The 17695-nt window shown below is 48.5% G+C and overlaps 1 long non-coding RNA gene across 1 annotated transcript; it reads left to right on the top strand.

Moving 5' to 3' along the window:
• The first annotated feature begins 424 nt into the window (after positions 1 to 424).
• On the top strand, positions 425 to 15330 carry LOC129146699 (uncharacterized). Its single transcript, XR_008553736.1, has 3 exons — positions 425 to 566; positions 11768 to 11860; positions 15037 to 15330. It is a non-coding gene; the product is annotated as an uncharacterized LOC129146699 (long non-coding RNA).
• Positions 15331 to 17695: the final 2365 nt, after the last annotated feature.

Below are 17695 nucleotides of genomic sequence, written 5' to 3'. Positions count from 1 at the left end.
GAGGGAGCGCGCGCCGCCTGGTTTTGAGGCGGGGAAATGCGGCCTCGCGGGGAATAATGTGGAGGCACCGGGCAGGCAAGGCGGGGGCGGGCGGAGCGGGACGCCCCCTCTCTCACTGTGAGGGGGGCAGCGGTTTGGGGGCCTCTGTGCTCGCGGGTCCGTGTTCCCCGCGTGTCTTTGATGCACATGGGCACGATCTGCTGTTTTCATGGCTGTGGAAACTTTAGGGTCATATTTTCAGAGACGTGCGCTCTCGGCCTCCGTTTCCGTTTGATTTTCTGAACTTCAGCCGCAGCCGGACGGGTGGGGGCGCCCCGTGAGCACCCCGGGGCTTTCCCGCTTGCCCCTGCCCCTGTAGCCCGCCCGGCCCCTGCAGCCCCGCCCCGGCCCCTGCAACCCTGACCCTGTGCCCGGCTCCCGCCTCCCCAGCTGCTGGGCTCGCCTTGGCACTTGCTTCTCTGGTCTTGGGGTGAAGGCCTTGCCTGCGGGAGCTGGGTTTCTTCAGGAGCCGCCCCAGAGGGCGTGGAGGGTGAGGACATCTCCCTGCCCGTGGCTGATGCGGAGCGGTGAGTTAGGGGGCCCTGGGCTGGGCAGGAGGGCTGTGGAGAGCTCTGCGCGGGTCATTTTGGGTCCTGGAGGAACACGGGGGTCAGGACATTCCCGAGTGTGACCCTGGGGGTGTCCAGCGCCCATGAATGAAAGCGCGTCCCCCGTGTTTGCTCCCCGCTCCTCTCTGCTGCACTGATCAACCCCTGGATGGGTTTTCTGGGTTCTCCACTCTGTTCCATTGACCTGTGTGTTTTATTTCTGTGGACTTAGAATATAATTTGGGGAACATATTGTACACTTTGCTGGGCCTGACATTCCCCCTCCCCACACCAGGTACAGCAGGCAGGAGGCAGAGTCAAGTCCCAGTCTCCCGGGGTACAGGTTCTGATCCAGTGGGTTGCGTGGTGCCTGGCACTCTGCATTTCTCATGGGGTCTGAGATGCTGCCTGTGCTGGGCCTGGGCCCACGCCTGAGGGCCGAGGCGTCACTCACTACCTGTTGTGCAGGTGATGTGGCCATTCAGAGCCTTGAAGGGGCTTTGACCCTGGAAACTGCCTCCTGAGGCGACTTTACAATAACCCTTGAATAGAATCCAGGCTTTCCTGAGCCTTGAGTGACCAGGAGCCGCACGGCTGCCACACTCTGGCTACAAGTCTTTGGTTTTCTAAAATGGGTTGTTGTTAACTGATTCAGTGTATTGAAAGCATGGCCCTCTCTGCATCACTGAAGGACTGACCCGAGAAACCCCACAGCAGTGACAGCTGGGTGCTGTCACCAGTTGGGGTGGAAAGTTTCTTCATGGGGAGTATATGAGACGCTGAAGGGCCCTTTTCCAAGCTCTTGAGATCTTTTCTCTATAGATGGTGCTAAGAGGATTCCTCCTATTTCAGGGATTGTGTAAACCACAGTGACTTATGTGGGAACTGGACATTTTGGAGATAATCCACTTTATCTTTTCTTTTTTTAAAGCCTTATGTATTTATGTATTTATTTATTTATACAAACACTGGGTACAGTCAGAAGCATGGGACGGTGAGATTCACCAGGGTCGGAGCAGGGAGCAGAGCAGGCTGAAGGACTGAAGTACACTGCTGAGGGGAGCAGCAGGTGGCAGGAGAGGTCTGTGCACCATGCGGGACCCTCCCTCAGTGGCGGGGGAGCAGACGGGGATCGAACCGGCGCTGCAGAGGCTGCGGGCAGCTTTGCAACCCAGCACTCAACCGCTGCGCCACCGGGGAGGCCCCACTTTATCTTTTTTATTATTAAAGCTTTTGTTTATTATTTTAATAGAAGAACTGGGGTGCAGGCCAGAGGTGTGGGAGAGTGAGAGGATTCACCAGAGACACAGTAAGGAGTAGAACAGGCAGATCTACCGAGATACACTGCTGAGGGGAGCATCAGGCAAGACAGGAGAGGTCTGCTGCACCATGTGGGTAGCTCCCCAGCCAGGCTTGAACTCAGACCATTGTGGTGACAGTGTGAGATTTAACCCCTAGGCCACTGGGCAGGGGGAGGCTGCATTTTACCTTTTAATGTGTTAAACTGATGTTGTTAGGGGGTGTTACCTCCTTCCTTGCCAATCCCTCTGTTATGCTCGCTTTGGAGAGAAGTTGAATTTCTCTGCAAAGGAGAAAGGAATCAGCATTTATTGAGCACCTGCTGGAGCAACAAGTTCATCGCTTTAGTTACATGATCTCCATTAATGACGCTATAGAGATATTATTTCTACCCTGTAGTCGTGGACCCTGAGGTCCAAAAGGGATCCGTGACTTCTCTGAGATCAAAAATAAGCACAAGGGCCAGATACATTTGGACTCCCAAGTATTTGTATTTTGTCCTGAACTGGAGGTTTTAAAATGAGGGTAAATTGTAACCCTCTTGGAGGCCAGGGGGAGGGAAGGCGTGTAGGCGCCTCCACCCATTCTCAGAACAGGTCCTTGGGTGTTGGGTGTCCTCCATAAGGAAGGAGCTTCGGCCTAAAACAAGACAGAACAAAACTTTCACGTTGCGTTGCCCCACGTGAAGATGCTGTCATTAATATTGAACGTGAATGACTTCATAGTTTTAGAATGGCTCTCATCCCAAACAGGATTGCTACTCGTAAGAGACTGCAGTTAAAAACAGCATTTTTCTAATGATTCCCACATAGCAGGTTTAATTGCTGCACCTACCAGAGAAAATTCCTGGAGATCTAGAACAATTGGCGAGGAGGGGATGCCTCGGCAGTGCCTGCAGCATTGTTCAGGATGAGACCCCCTTTAGGAGCATTTATTTATTTATATTGTCTTAGGGTCTTTTTTTAAAAAAAGATTTATTCATTTATTTATACAAGCACTGGGTACAGTCAGAAATGCGGGAGGGTGAGAGAATTCACCGGAGCCAGAGTAGAGAAGAGAACAGGCATACTGATGAAGTACACTGCTGAGGGGACCAGCTGGCGGCAGGAGAGGTCTGTGCGCCATGTGGGACTCTCACCCGGGAGCCAGGGATCGAACCAGCGCTGCAGAGTCTGTGGGCAACTTCGCAGCCCAGCGCTCAACTGCTGCGCCACTGGGGAGGCCCTGTCTTAGGGTCTTCCCTTTCCTTAAAGAGCATCTCCTTTTTTCTTTTCTTTTTTTTTTTTTTTTAAAAAAGATTTATTTATTTATTTATTTATTTATTTATTTATTTATTTATTTATACAAGAACTGGGGTATAGGCCAGATGCACGGGAGGGTGAAAGGAGTCACCAGAGACAGAGCGGGGAGCAGAGCAGGCAGATTGACTGAAATACACTGCTGAGGGGAGCAGCGGGGGAGACAGGAGAGGTCTGCTGCACCATGTGAGCATCTCTGTGGCCGGTGGGGATCAAACCAGCACTGCAGAGGCTGCGGGCAGCTTCACAGCGCTGCGCTCAACCGCCTGAGCCACCAGGGAGGTCCTTTTGTTCTTTTCTTACATAGTTATTCATTTCTGTCTAGTTATTGGTTTCTCCCCTCAGGGGTGGTCCCCATAGTTCTCCCACCACCATAGCACCCATGACCCATCACCTTGTGCTTTTCCCTCCCCTCTGTTTACGCCCTCCCTCCCCCTCCCTGCAGAATGCCTCAGGTCTTGGTCAGCCTGCTAGGGTTGTCTTTTTCTTTACCTTTTGTTCTGTTTCTCTATATTTCACATGTAAGGGAAACTGTTGTTTATCTTTCCCCTGCCTTATTGTGGCTAGCATCATCCCTTCCAGCTCCATCCATATCACCACAAGCGGCATGAATTTGTCTTTTTTGATTGCAGAGTAATATTCCGTGGTGTAATTATAACACAACGTTTTGATCCATTCATCTATTTTCTGGCATTTGAGTTGTTTCCATGTCAAGGTTACTGTAAATAGTGCTGCAATAAACACAGGAGTTCAAGTTTCCTGTTTTGTTTTTGTTTTTGTCCCTTAGGTAGATTCCTAGGAGTGGAACACTGGATCATGTGTAGACCTGTTTTCAGTGTTCTGAGGAACCTCCACACATCTGCCCATAGTGGCTGGACCAGTTTTCGCTCCCACCAGCGGCGTCAGAGGCTCATTTTTCTCTGCTGCTTCTCCAGCATTTGTTGTTTCCAGTTTTTCTTTTTTAATGTGGAGCCTTCTCAGTGGAGTGAGGTGGCAGATCATTGTGGTTTTGATTTGCATTTCCCTGATATCAGTGATGCTGAACGTCTTTTCTATGCCTGCTGGCCATTTGCATTTCTTCTTTGGCAAAGTGTCTTTTTACTTCTGGCATTTTTTTTTGACTGGGCTGTTTTTGTTGAGTCATGTAAGCTCTTTGTAAATCTTTGATATCAGTCCCTTAGCTGTCATGTGGTGTGCTGATATTTTCCCCCATTTGGCGGGTGTCTCTGTGTTGACCGTCTCTTGCTGGTTAGCCCCAGCTGTCTACATTCTCTCTGGTTTCCTTGCTTCTGGAGAAGAAACCTCAAAGACGTTTCTGAGCATAGTGTCACTGAGTGTTGGCCTGTGTTCCCTTCTGTGTATTCTATGGTGCCAGGTTTCACATGCAAATCTTTCATCCACTTGAGTTGGTTTGTGTGTGGTGTGAGGTAGTGGTCTAGTTTCATTCTTTTGCATGTGGCAATCCAGTTTCCCCAGCACCATTTATGGAAGAGGCTATTCTTGTTCCAATGTACATTCTTTGTTCCTGTGTCATAGTGTTATAGGGCAGCCCCGATACAAAACGGGTTGCCTGACTGTGGGTCCTCACCCGCGCGTTTAAAAGGACTTATCAATACTCTACTGCAGGCACACACGAAAGGTTAATAAAAGGTTTATTTACAAGGGAAGGGCAAATGAGGAAATGTACAACTCAGGGAGAAAAATGGGAGACAAAGTTTTAAATGCATCCTACCCAATCCGCCAATCTGGAATCCCAAATGGTACTCTGAGAGCTGGCCGCAAGCCAGGAGCCGTGAAGCCAGGAGGCGAGCCAGAGAGTGAGCCCCCCCAAGGCCCACGTGTTTGGTTTTTATACCCAACCCTGGCTGCTTAACTCCACCCACAGGTCCCTGCCACCTTCCCTTTGGTGGTGACAGGATTTGTCTTTCCCAGTGTCCTGATGGCTTTGGTCTGGAGTAGGGGTGGAGTCCACAAAGCCTGTATGGGATTAGCTCAGGACATCCTTTCCCCCTAACAATTGGTTAGTTCACCATTGGTCTCTGTGTCTGTTTTTGTTCTAATACTGTTTTCATTATAACAGCTTTGTAGTATTCTTTGATGTCTGGGAGTGTTATACCTTGTGGGTCTGCCACTCCTAAGTGGATTGTTTGGCCACCATTTTGTCACCTATAGTTCTAAGCAAGGTCAAGATGGCCCGGTCAGTTAGATGCAGAGCCCAACCCTTCAAGGTGCCCTTTCAAATCAAACAAGAGCACAAAGCCGGATTACGCTGGGAAGGCTATGCATCACGAGGTAGGACCAGGAACGCCTGGGGACCTGAGGACCAATGCATAACAAAGGACCCCAGAAGCTGATCAGTGGAAGCCTTGTTGATAAGATTAGAACCTTGGCTGGGGATTAGGGTGTGACCTCCATGACAATACAGAGTCATCCAGTAGAGGAGAAGTGCCTGGAGGGCAGACTCACAATCCCTGATCTTCTACATTCTTCCCCTTTCTTTCATATCCTATCCCATAATCTCCTTCCCCTTTCTTTTGCTCCTCACCCTTACAACCGATGCTGTGGATCAATAAGAAGGCCAGGATCTTGTGCTTCAGCAGCATCCTGCATTGTCCCCGATTGCTCCTGAGGGTGCTCCAAGCTGTGGGCTCAGCTCAGCCCGTGTCCTTGTCCAGCAGACAGTGGGCGCTCAGCAACAACAGGTGAAGGGGTGGTGTCTGCCTCTCAAGTCGAGGGGATACTTTCCTTTGTACAGATAAGGAAATGGAGGCGCAGGTATTAGAGGAAAAACTATCTTCCCCACCTCCAGGCCTCCCTGATGAGCTTAGAACCTTCCATTTTGTCAGAGCGGGGGTCTCTGGGCTCTGGCCTGTCGGCTCCTCTCTCTCCCCAAGTCGGTGCAGGCAGAGGCACAGCTCTGGTGCCTGCTGGGGGGAGGTGCTGGGGCAGCCCTGCCCGCCTCTCTCTCAGCAGTCAGGGGCCTCCTGGAATGGCCCTGCCAGGCAGGCGCTCATCCCTGTGGGCAGTGAGGAGAGGGTGCGGTTGTTATACCCCCAGGGCTGGGCTTCCAGCCATGGGGAGGGTGCATGTGCTCAGAGAGTCTTTGCAGCTTCTGTCCCAGGTGGTGACCAGCTCCAGCGGGACCCGGGTGTGGTGGGCAAAGCTGCAGGGAGAGCTCCGGGGTGGAGCGCGGTGCATTTTTACCTTGTTCCATTGGGTCCTCCGCTCAGAGCGCTCAGAGCACAGCTTCACGCGCAGGTGGGTCTCCTGGGCCCCCCTCCACAGTGCGGGTTCTGACCCAATGGGTTGCTCAGGAGTGAACCTGGACCTCTGGTCTCCTCCATGCCCACAATACAACCTGCCAGCGCCTGGCGGTTTTCCACATCCAGCCCTCCCTCCTCTGGGTCCTCCCGACCAGTGCCCCCCACTCTGCCATCGGCTGCCCACAGGAGATGCTCCTCACTCTCCCCTCCCTCTGGGCTCCCCTACTGCCCAGATGGAAGTGCAGAGGGTGCTGCCCCGCTGGGTCCTGCAGGACCAGGTTCCGGCCCCCACCCCTGCTGGCCCCACTCCCCCCTTAACCATCCCCCCCGCACCCCGCAGGCCCAGGCTGGGACTTCACTCCAAGTCTTACGGGAGCCTGGCCAGGGCAGGATGGGACTCACGGTGGTGACACCCACCCAATGGTCCCAATGCATCATGACGGTGTGGAAATTCAAAGTGAGCTACAGGTAAATAGCTCACGTTTCTTTGGAAGATGGTGACAATGTAAAAAATTTAAGATGAATGGGGAAGGCTCGAGTGTCCTCACGTCTGGGGTGGAAATGTTGGTGAGGATGCCCATTTTGTGGGGCCTGTGTGCAGTTCCATTTCAACATTGCTTAAATGGGTTGAGACTAGAACACCATTGTTGCCATTGTTGCTACCTTGAAAGTCACCGTGTCAGAAACAATAATGGTCATGGATTGATATGGCAATACCAGTCTGCTCTGTGTCAGTGGCTTCCTTTCATTGACAGTGGACAAAATTCATTTCAAGGGTACCTTTTTAACAAAAATAAAATCCCCCTTTTTAAAAATGGGAGTTAAATATTCTTGGTATTCTTTCGTTCCTGGAATGCCTCTTGCTATTCTTATTTTTTTTTCTTCCTTTTCCTTGAGCCTTAGCACCCTTTTCATTTACGAAACTTCTGACCTTGTACTGTTTACAAGTTTATGCAGAAATAAAACAACTGTTGAACTACCACAAAAGAATCTATATAAATCTGACACCACCATCTCTCCTGTCAGTGATGGAACCTCTGCTGAAATAGTCAATTTCTAGGATGAGACATAAAATGAACGAGTTCTGTTTGGCAGGACACTAGATTTATGTTGATCTGTGACAGTTGACTTGGAATACAGGATTTTCATTCTATTGTGTTCTCTATTTCTCTTTGCAAAGGCAATGAACTAGGAATATCTGATAAGAAATGACACCCTGGGATGTAGATTCTGAGGAGAAGATAGGCCTCTGAGGAGAAAAAACTGAGGAGAAATACTGTAGAAAGGAGTGTTGAGGAGAATTATCTGAGGAGATATGACATGTTGGGAAGCAGATTCTGAGGAGAAGACAGGCCTCTGACGAGAAAATCTGAGGAGAAATACTGCAGTAAGTGGTGTTGAGGAGAAATATCTGAGAGAAATGACACCCTTGGAATCAGATTCTGAGGAGAAGACAGGCCTCTGAGGAGCAAAATCTGAGGAGAAATACTGCAGTAAGGAGTGTTGAGGAGAAGTATCTGAGGAGTAATGACACATTGTGAAGCACATAGTGAGAACACAGGCCTCTGAGGAGCAAAAAGTGAGGAGAAATACTTTAGTAGGAGTGCAGAGGAGAAATATCTGATGATAAATGACAAGTTGGGAAGCAAATTCTGAGGAGAAGACAGGTCTCTGAGGAGAAATACTCCAGTAAGCAGTGTTGAGAAGTACCTGAGGAGAAATGGCCCCCTAGGAAGCAGATTCTGAGGAGAAGACAGGCCTCTGAGGAAAAAATCTGAGTAGAAATACTGCAGTAAGGATTGTTGAGAAGTATCTGAGAAGAAATGACACTTTGGGAAGCACATACTGAAGAGAAGACAGGCTTCTGTGGAAAAAAACTGAGGAGAAATACTGCAGTAAGGAGTGTTGAAGAGAAATATCTGAGGAAAAATGACATGCTAGGAAGGAGATTCTGAGGAGAAGACAGACCTCTGAGGAGAAATACTGTAGTAAGGAGTGTTGAGGAGAAGTACCTAGGGAGAAATGACACGTTGGGAAGCACATACTGAGGAGAAGACAGGCTTCTGAGGAGGAAAAACTGAGAAGAAATAATGTAGTAAGAAGTGTTGAGGAGATATATCTGAGGAGAAATGACACGTTGGGAAGCAGATTCTGAGAAGAAAGGCCTCTGAGGAGAAAAATCTGAGGAGAAATACTGCAATCATTCTTGTTGAGGAGGAATAACTGAGGAGAAATGACACCCTTGAAATCAGATACTGACGAGAAGACAGTCCTAGTGAAGAAAAATCTGAGGAGAAATACTGCAGTAAGGATTATTGAGGAGAAGTGTCTGAGGAGTAATGACACATTGTGAAACAAATACTGAGAAGACAGACCTCTGAGGAGAAAAAAGTGAGGAGAAATACTGCAGTAAGGAGTGTTGAGGAGGAATATCTGAGGAGAAATGACCCCCTGGGAAGCAGATTCTAAGGAGAAGACGGGCCTCTGAGGAGATAATCTGAGGAGAAATACTGTAGTAAGGAGTGTTGAGGAGAAATATCTGAGGAGAAATGACCCCCTGGGAAGCAGATTCTGAGGAGAAGACAGGCCTCTGAGGAGAAAAATCTGAGGGGAATTACTGCAGTAAGGAGTGTTGCGGAGAAATATCAGGTGAGAAATGACATATTGGGAAGCACAAACTGAGGAGAAGACAGGGCACTGAGGAGAAAAAAGTGAGGAGAAATACTGCAGTAAGGAGTGTTGAGGAGGAACATCTGAGGAGAAATGACATGTTGGGAAGCAGATTCTGAGGAGAAGACAGGCCTCTGAGGAGAAAAAAGTGAGGAGAAATACTGCAGTAATTCTTGTTGAGGAGAAAAATCTGAGGAGAAATGACACCGTGGGAAGCAGGATCTGAGGAGAAGACAGGCCTCTGAGGAGAAAAATCTGAGGAGAAATACTGTAGTAAGGAGTGTTGAGGAGAAATATCTGAGGAGAAATGACCCCATGGGAAGCAGGTTCTGAGGAGAAGATGGGCCTCTGAGGAGAAAAATCTGAGGAGAAATACTGCAGTAAGGAGTGTCGCGGAGGAATATCTGAGGAGAAATGGCACATTGGGAAGCAGATTCTGAGGAGAAGACAGTCCTCTGAGGAGAAAAATCTGAGGGGAAATACTGCAGTAAGGAGTGTTGAGGAGGAATATCTGAGGAGAAATGACATGTTGGGAAGCAGATTCTGAGGAGAAGACAGGCCTCTGAGGAGCAAAAAGTGAGGAGAAATACTGCAGTAAGGAGTGTTGCGGAGAAATATCTGAGGAGAAATGACACATTGGGAAGCAGATTCTGAGGAGAAGACAGGCCTCTGAGGAGAAAAATCTGAGGAGAAATACTGCAGTAAGGAGTGTTGAGGAGAAATATCTGAGGAGAAATGACCCCGTGGGAAGCAGGTTCTGAGGAGAAGACAGGCCTCTGAGGAGAAAAATCTGAGGAGAAATACTGCAGTAAGGAGTGTTGAGGAGGAATATCTGAGGAGAAATGACACATTGGGAAGCAGATTCTGAGGAGAAGATAGGCCTCTGAGGAGAAAAGTCTGAGGAGAAATACTGTAGTAAGGAGTGTTGCGGAGAATTATCTGAGGAGAAATGACACATTGGGAAGCAGATTCTGAGAAGACAGGCCTCTGAGGAGAAAAATCTGAGGGGAATTACTGCAGTAAGGAGTGTTGAGGAGGAATATCTGAGGAGAAATGACATGTTGGGAAGCAGATTCTGAGGAGAAGACAGGACTCTGAGGAGAAAAATTTGAGGAGAAATGCTGCAGTAATTCTTGTTGAGGAGAAATATCTGAGGAGAAATGACACTCTTGGAATCAGATCCTGACAAGAAGACATGCCTAGTGGAGAAAAATCTGAGGAGAAATACTGCAGTAAGGATTATTGAGGAGAAGTGTCTGAGGCGTAATGACACGTTGTGAAGCAAATACTGAGAAGACGGACCTCTGAGGAGAAGAAACTGAGGAGAAATACTGCAGTTAGGAGTGTAGAGGAGATATCTGACCATAAGTAACACGTTGGGAAGCAGATTCTGAGGAGAAGACAGGCCTCTGAAGAGAAAATCTGAGGGCAAATACTGTAGTAAGGAGTGTTGAGGAGAAAAATCTGAGAAGTGACACCCTTGGAAGCAGATTCCTGCGAGAAGACAGGCCTCTGTGGAGAAAAATTTGAGGTGAAATACTGTGGTAAGGAGCGTTGTGGGCTTTTCCCGCAGGTGCAGGCTTTTCTCCATCAGGGATGTGGGTTTTCCAGGGCTTGCGCGCGTTGTGAAGCACATACTGAGAAGACAGGGAGTAGAGGGGCTAGGGAGTTTCTGGTGGCCCCTACCCATGGTTCTGAAATTGTCACTTTTGCGCCTTCACAGTGGGTGAGTGGGGCCTGGCTCACCTTTGGGCTGAGTCTGGGGTTTCTCAGGTCAGCTGGGGCAGGTGCGGGCTTTTCCCCATCAGGGATGCGGGTTGCCCGGGGCTTGCGCGCGTGTTGAGGTGACTGGGGGGGCCTATTTGCATTTCCTGGCTGTGGGCGCAGTCACTGTCTGCCTGTGGCTAGATTGGGGTAGCCTCCCTGACAAGTGACCTTGCCCCTCCGCCCAGGCTGCTTCTGGGGCTGTTAGTGCGAGCGGAGGGTGCAGGTGACCCTCTAGCCCCCGGTGAGTGTGGCCAGGGCCAGGGGGTGCTCAGAGGGTTTGGGGAGTCCTGGGGATGCAGCAACTGGATATCCAGGGTTCCAGGCGGGGTGGGGCCTTGAGTGGCGCTGCCTCTGCTGAGGGCCGCTGGGTAGAGAGGCCCTGGCCGGGGGGCGGCACCGGGACAGGGCCGGCAGCTGCTGCCCATGCGGGGGGGGGGCTGGGGTCAGGAGCCCCCGCACCGTCCTGGGACAGGAGGTTGCTGCCCTGAGCGAGGTCTCTCCATCGTGATCCCCATGGCGGCGCCCTCTCTCTACAGCTCAGATCGTGCTCAGCTTCCGGGTGAGAACTGGGGACCATTTCAGGTCATATTCATGGGCTTCCTGGGGGGCGGGGGGGTACAGATGGAGATCCCCAGCTCTGGCCAGCCCCTGCAGGACGGGTCCACCCCCGCGGGTCAGGAGCAGCCCTCAGGGCGCAGCAGACCTCCCCGTCTCCCCGCTGTCCCCCTCAGCCCTGGATTTCAATCCATCCACCAGTTCTGCTCTCCACTCTCTCTCTGGTGACTCCTCTCACCCCCGCACCCCTGGCCTGTACCCCAGTTCTTGTATAAATAAATAAATCTTTAAAAATAAAAATAGCATTTTTCTAATTATTCACACACAGCAGGCTTACTTGCTGCACAGGCCAGAGACAATTCCTTGAGATCTAGAACAACGGATGAGGGGATGCCTCGGCAGTGTCTCCAGCAGTGCTCAGGTGAGACCCCCTTTAGAGCATTTATTTATTTATATTGTCTTAGGGTCTTCCCTGTCCTTAAAGACCATCTCTCTTTTTTTTTTCTTTTCTTGCATCGTTGTTCATTTTTTTAGTTATTGGTGTCTCCCCTCAGGGGTGGTCCCCATAGTGCTCCCACCAAAATAGCCCCCATGCCCCATCACCATAATCCCTTGTGCTTTTCCCTCCCCTCTGTTCACCCCCCTCCCTCCCCCTCCCCACTGGGTGCCTCAGGTCTTGGTCAGCCTGCTAGGGTTGTCTTTTTCTCTACCTTTTGTTCAGTTTCTCTACTTTTCGCATGTAAGTGAAACCACCTGATATTTATCTTTCTCCTGCCTTATTGTGGCTAGCATCATCCCTTGCAGCTCCATCTCTATTGCCACCAGTGGCATGACTTTTTGATTGCTGAGCAATATTCCGTGGTGTAACTGCCGCTGACCAGCACAGCAGTAGATGATGAGGCCGTCTCAGGGTTGAGAGAAGCGCGCAGGGTGGTCAGGGAGTCGGCGAAAGAAATGACAAACAGATACACTTCAAGAGAGAGTGTAAATCTGAGTGCAATTTAATTTGAGTTTGTGATCAGTATATATATGTTTTCTAAAAGCATAGGAACAGTGAACATCAACGAAATCAGCTTGCTCATAGGTTTAGCTTTTCATTTACAGGGCAGTGATCTATGTCCAAAATACATCTGGACCTAGCCGCATTCCTAAGTAGACAGGCTATTAACTCTTTCTTTTGTTCTATATAATTATATTCTTGTTGTACTAACTACTACTACTACTACCTACTCATTTTTACTCATAATTAATTGTCATGGGTGAATTTATTTTATAATGCAGTTAATATCAAAGGTACTAAAGTCAAGCACATAATAGAAAGATTATTAAACCAACAATTCTATTATAACACAGTGTTTAGTAATGTTTCATTTGGATTAGCCTAATTATTAAATTACGTATGTTTTTTAATCAGCAATCAATGACCAGAAAAAGGAAAGATTTTAGAAAGACAGTTGTAGCAGAATAAAGTTTGTGGGCCTTGAGAAAGCGAGATAAGGTTCCGTGTGGTCAGCATCCCTTTTAAGTCTTTGTGGCGGCTTCTGGTAGTTGTTATCTCTTGGCAGGTATTCGGCTTCTCTGCATCTTAGGGAGTTTGCTGTTCTCCCCCTGCGCGCATGGTTCCTTGCCCAAGGCGGACCTCAGGGACCATGGCAACAGCCATTAGCCCTAAAGGTCACTGCAGGGGGAGGTGCAGCAGTAACTGTACCACAACGTTTTGATCCATTCATCTGTTTTCTGGCATGAGTTGTTTCCATGTCACAGCTATTATAAATAGGGCTGCAATGAACACAGCAGTTCGGGTTTCCTGGTTTTTTTTTTGTCCCTTTGGTGGATTCCTAGGAGTGGAAAGCCGGATCATGTGTAGACCCATTTTCAGTGTTCTGAGGACCCTCCACACAGCTGCCCATAGTGGCTGGACCAGTTTGCACGCCCACTGGTGGTGTCAGAGGCTCCTTTTTCTCTGCCACTTCTCCAGCATTTGTTGTTTCCAATTTCTCTTTTTAAATGTGGAGCCTTCTCAGTGGAGTGAGGTGGCAGCTCATTGTGGTTTTGATTTGCGTTTCCCTGATATCAGTGATGCTGAACATCTTTTCTGTGCCTGCTGGCCATTTGCATTTCTTCTTTGACAAAGTGTCTTTTTACTTCTGGCATTTTTCTTTGACTGGGTTGTTTGTTTTCGTTGAGTTGTGTAAGCTCTTTGTAGATCTTTGATATCAGTCCCTTAGCTGTTATGCGGTGTGGTGTGCTGATATTTTCCCTCATGCAGCGGGTGTCTCTGTGTTGATGACTGTCGCTTGCTGTAGCCCCATCTATCTACATTCTCCCTGGTTTCTTTGCTTCTGAGACCACTCCTCACAGACGTTTCTGAGGATCGTGTCATTGAGTGTTGGCCTATGTTCTGTTCTGTGTATTCTATGGTGCTAGGTTTCACATGCAAGTCTTTCATCCACTGGAGTTGGTTTGTGTGTGGTGTGAGGTCGTGGTCTAGTTTCATTCTTTTGCATGTTGCAATCCAGTTTCCCCAGCATTATTTATGGAAGAGGCTATTTTTTCCAATGTATATTCTTTGCTCCTCTGTCATAGGTTAGTTCACCATATATGGGTGGTTTTATTTCTGGGCTTAAATTTGATTCCATTGGTCTCTGTGTGTGGTTTTGTCCCAACACAGTTTTTATGAGAATAGCTTTGTCGTGTTGTCAGCTGTCTGGGAGTGTCAGGCCTCCATGATTCCTATCTTTCAGTCAGGAGAACTTAAGCTACTTGAGGTTTTGTGATTCCATATGAATTTGAACAGTATTGGTTCCATTTTGTTGAAGAACACCATTTAAAGTTTCATCGAAATGGCACTGAATCTGTAAATTGTATACAAATAGGATGTCCCATCTTGGCATGTTACTTTTTCCCAATTATGGAACATTCATCAAACAGAGTGTTAATAAAAAACTTAGGTGTTATTTTCTATAAATTCTAAAAGGACAAAGTAGGTCGGTTCTCCGGATGAAGAAGGAATATTTCAGATTGAAAGGCAAAGGCATTTCATCATATAATAGATGACCAGTTATTGATCGTATAATACTAGGATATTCTTCCACCTTTCTGCGGATGGAACGCTCAGTAAGATCATCCCTTTGTCACCTGCTTCATGGTGCCACCAGAGAAAATGTTGCACTTAAGTGACTTACTTGCATGCTTTATAAAGGAATCAGGAGAGGAATTAAGTCAGGAAATTCAAAATGTGAAACTGGAAAACATGAAGTTGATAATGAAGTTAGAGCCACGTCTCTGGTCATGTGTGTCTGTAAAATCCACAGTCCTCGATTGCGGGCTGGTCACCCGCCACTGGACAAGGCAGGGCCAGACCCACTGATCCACGGATGGTCCTTTCTGAAGCTGGGCCTGGGGTCTGAATTTGTACCTGGCGAGCAAGGGCACTTTGCTGCTGTCCTGGGCAGGTTGGTTCACATCCTCCTATCTTTGCCACCCTGGGGAGAGGAAAGGGAGGAACCAGATGTGTCCCGAGGGCTGTCTGCAGACCTTCCCTCGGTCCTTGCTGCCCTCACAAGACAACCTGTTTGTCACGTCATTTATCTACAGCCTCAAAAATCTCTTCAGTGGCTCCCACTGTCCGCGCTCAGGCTAAAGTCCAAGCCTCCAGACAAGCTGATGAGAGTCTTGCCATCTGCTCCTGCTGTCTCAGGCCCGCGGCCCCTCTCTGACAACCTCCTTCTCTCTGGCTTCCCCATTCACCTGACCGAGTCCGTGTCAAGGGTCATTCCGCAGCAGCCCTGCTGGTCGCCCCCTCGGCCAGGAGCGTGTCAGGCGTCCCTTCCAGGGAAGGCTGTGGCGTCTCAAGCTCCCTGTCACAATTCTTGTGGGTCTGTTGAGGTTCCCTGTGTCCCGATTGCTACTGAGGGTGCTCTGAGCTGTGGGCTTGACTCAGCCCGTGTCCTCATCCAGCAGACAGTGGGCGCTCAGCAACAACAGGTGAAGGGGTGGTGTCTGCCTCTCTAGTCGAGGGGATACTTTCCTTTGTACAGATAAGGAAACGGAGGCTCAGGTATTAGAGGAAAAAACTATCTTCCCCGCCCCTGGGCCTGCCTGATGAGCATAGAACCTTCCATTTTGTCAGAGCGGGGGGTCTCTGGCCTGTTGGCTCCTCTCTCTCCCCAACTCAGTGCAGGCAGAGGCGCAGCCCTGGCACCTGCTGGGGGGAGGTGCTAGGGCATTCAAAATTTTGTCTTTTTCTTCCCATAATTTTGTACAAGATTCAGGCCTCTTGTACTTGTTTATTTTGTAAAATTTTTATTTATTTATGCATACAAGATGGGGTTGTAGGCCAGAGATGCAGAGATACTCTGCTGAGGTTAGCAGTGGGCGAGACTGGAGAGGTATTGTATACCATGTGGGCCATCTCCCAGGCTGGGCATGGAACGCATGCCACAGTGGCTGCTGGTAGCTTGGTAGTGCTGAGACTTACCCCCTTGCGCCATGAGAGAGGCCCCAGACATCTTGTATTGAAAGCTGGAAGGGTCTGGACTTTGAATTAATGCCTTATTATTTTCACCATTTTTTATTTTTACCTATAACTATATGAACATTGTTGATTAAGCACAATAAATATTTTAAAAATTGAAAAAGGGTAAAATGTGTTCATTTGGACCAACAAATGAGTAGGAGCCTCAGTTCAAACTAAAAATTGAAAACCCCTTGATGGAATTCAGGTGATGGGGCTCAGTATAGGGGGGTTTCTTGGATCCCTCTGACAAATAATTGAGTAATGTTCCCTTTCATCAGGACGCATCAAGTTTATTGAGGAAAAAAGAATAGCAAAGAGAGATGTCTGCATAGACACAGGTTTCTGAAAGAAAAAAAGCTGCATTTTGTCAGGGTAAGGGGCATTATTTCATAAGGTTCCTTGATGAAATTATTGCGGAAATTATTGCGTTGGTGTCAGAATGGGTTGGTCTTCTAAGTTTGATAATCCTCTCTGCCCCCACCTCTGGCTGATCATCTTTTCTGACCCCACCTTAGATTGCTGGAACCTTCCATAGTTGGGTTAATAAAGACTTAAAAATTGTCCTTACAGTATCTTCCTTTCTAAATTTTTATATTCCAATAATCCATCACCCCTCAGTAATAAAACAGAAAACAAAACACAAACAAAAACGAGGTGAGCTTGACATTAACTGACATGCAGCTGCTCTGTCCACCCTTGCTTTACTATCAGGAATGCCATATTTTCACCCAAAAATCTTTTATAACTGTTACAGGGCAGGGAGAGGGGCACCCCAGAACCCCCAAATCTGCCTGCTCTATATAGGTTCTGCCATCTGCCACATCAAGACAAAACTTAACACCTTTAATGGAAAGGAAATTTAATACAATTGGTAAACAATACAGAAAAGACAAAGAATATAATTTCTAAATTAATCACCCAGAGTTACCAATCCCCTCTGTGCAAAAGTCCAGCCAAATGGGATTGGCCCAGAGCAGGCCCAAAAGCTGCCACAAAGCACCTTCCAGGGGGACCCATAGGAAAGGGTCAGAAATAGCCAGACAAGTCTGGGAGGAAAAGAACAAAATCAAAATCAAGACAAAAACCGCCATTGTCACCTCCCCATGGGTCTCTCATCCACATCTGTTTCACCCAGTCGACGACCAAAAGGCAAGCACAGTTTCTTCACATGTCTCCTTGCTCCATGTGTCTCCTCCAGGTCTCCATCTTGCTCTCCACACTGCTTCCTTCCTTCTCCAGTCTACTGTCCAGCTTTTGTCCTCCCTGCTCAGCTCCACCCTCCTTTGGGTGGGGCAAGACCTGGAACTTCCCCTTTTCCTGCACCACTCTGCTACATAACCACAACAGAATGCTTTTTTTAAAGCTTTATTTATTTATGCATACAAGATCTGGGGTACAGGCCAGTAGTGTGTGTGTGTGTGTGTAGGGGGGGTGAGAGGATTCACCAGAGACAGAGTGGGGAACAGAACAGGCAGATTGACTGAAATACACTGCTGCGGGGAGCAGTGGGGAACCAGGAGAGGTCTGCTGTGCCACGTGGGTAGCTCCCTGGATGGGGATTGAACTTGTGCTTCAGTGGCTGTAGACAGCTCCACAGGCTGCGTCCTAACCCCTTGTACCACCAGGGAGGCCCACCACAACAGAATTCTTAAGACTGGTTTTAAAAAATATTCTATGGTTACTTTTCACCTGCCAAGGAACAGGGGGCTAATTGAACCACTGATTGCACTAATTTTT

The sequence above is a fragment of the Talpa occidentalis genome, unplaced genomic scaffold, assembly GCF_014898055.3.
Source record: "Talpa occidentalis isolate TD23 unplaced genomic scaffold, MPIMG_talOcc4v2.1 talOcc4.4, whole genome shotgun sequence".
Lineage (NCBI taxonomy): Eukaryota > Metazoa > Chordata > Mammalia > Eulipotyphla > Talpidae > Talpa > Talpa occidentalis.
The sequence above is the reverse complement of the archived record's forward strand: the minus strand, read 5'-3'. Positions and strand labels throughout refer to the sequence as shown.